Source organism: Pinus tabuliformis, chromosome 3_2, assembly GCF_031772625.1.
Source record: "Pinus tabuliformis cultivar Carrire ecotype Pingquan chromosome 3_2, CPIR1, whole genome shotgun sequence".
In the NCBI taxonomy this organism is placed as follows: domain Eukaryota; kingdom Viridiplantae; phylum Streptophyta; class Pinopsida; order Pinales; family Pinaceae; genus Pinus; species Pinus tabuliformis.
The window spans coordinates 1,002,470,096-1,002,472,053 of NC_142302.1; positions in this window are offsets into that span (position 1 = coordinate 1,002,470,096).

Consider the following 1,958-nt stretch of genomic DNA (forward strand, 5'->3'; position numbering starts at 1 on the left):
ATGATTTGAGGGTTGGCCCTCAAATACACCTCAATACCTCTTATTGGGTCCAAAGATCCATTTGGGGTGCCATGGAGTGGTCCTCATGGGTCTCCATATGTGAAACATGGCTTTATCTTCGCCAACATTAGGGTTTCCTAGAGTGCAATAAGCCCTCCCTAGTCTCTTAGTATGAAACCATACTCATCTAGGCTTTGAATCAATTGTTGCCTATCAATTTATGTAAAGGCCGGCTTGGGGGCATGCTTGGTCCAATAGTGTCATCCTAAAGAATCCTCAAATTTGTATTGAAGTCAACCAATGTCTTGTTAATCAAGGTTGTCATTGATGTCAGTATGGCATTGGCTGAGATGGAAAATATTCTTGAGATGCCTATGGTTGAAGACAATAGAATCCCTGGTTCTAGATGATGATGTCATAACTCTTGTTTGATAAGAATGCTATCAATTAATATGTCAAGCCATTAAGAAGTCGTCTTTCCCTAGATGCCTATTATTTATAATGTCCTAGATGTTCTTGAATTAACCATGAAGACACCATAACATTTTGTATCCTTGCTCTTGATGGAGAAGCCCTAGAAATCATGATGATGCCCTTACTCTTGATGGAGTCCTTCTTATTGATGCTCATAGTGACTCTTGATGAAGAAACTTTCTTTGTGATGATCTAGCCCTCGCTCTAACAAATTGATGAATACTGCATATGGTTAATGACATATCATTGCACTATCTTGATGACATGGACAATGAAGGGATTAGAGATCACTTGATGACATATGATGATTAAAGACATAACATGTGGAGACTTCACTTAAAAACGCTTGGTGACATATGAGAATGAAGAAGCCCTTGCTGTCCTAATCACCTTCTGTACTAAAAATTCAAGCGCAGTCACAAAGAAAAATAAAATTGGGCACCTTGGAGACATCCTTCCAAAATGATTCCTATACCATCTTATAGAGTATATTTTTTCCTTTCCAATGAGCCCTTACCTGCCCTGAAACTCCCAATAGTTTGAGATATTGAATTTTTGAGTTAAAGAAATTATTCCTATTCGTGAGCCGACCTATGCTCAAAAACACATGTCGGCCTACCTTTAGCGATGTGTCTCTTCGCGTTGGCTTGCAAAAAACAGAATTTCGAATCTCATTCTCAACTATCCAATTCAATCATTAACACATAATCATCACAACAACTCAGATAAGGGAAATATAAGGAGAAATGAGCACATGAATAATTTAAAATGTGTTTGGGTCTGAAGTTAACTACATGACAACAAATATTTTCGGTTGCTTATGACTCGAACCTCTCTTAGACAACTCAGTTTGCTCCGTGGTGGACTTTGGTAAATTCTTTACCTTGGATTGTGACCTTTTAGCTCATTTGAGGCAACAAGACAGTGCATCTATAGACTGAGACTGAGGTACTTCATAATGGTATGATCTCTTTACCTCCTGTAGCTCGGACTACGGTACAAACTGTATCTCAAACAAAGGTGTGAACAACAACTCGAAATTCCTCTATCTAACAGTGGAACAACATCTCAAAATTCCTCTATCTTCCAATGGAACAACAGGTTTGGAAGTCCTCCAATTTATAGTGGAATAGTGGTTCAGAAGCTTTTGTGGAACAATGATTTAAAAGCATATCCCTTGCTGAATATTAACCTCGGATTACACCTGTAATAGCTCGTCTTTATCCTAGACAATGATTGTACCCAAGTTGGATTGCGGTGTCTCACTTGCTCAAGACAAAGGATTCAAGTTACAGTTCTTATTGTAATTACAAACTTAAGAAGCTCACAGTCTTGTAAAAGAATGTTAATAAGAAGTGACTTAGTTTGTTTTGGAAAGTGGGTTGTAAGGATTGGCAAGAAACCCAAGCAAAAGGGGTAGCACAAAATCATTGAAGAAACATCATTTGGAGGAACCAAGTGACAATCTTAACGACATCCTTTAG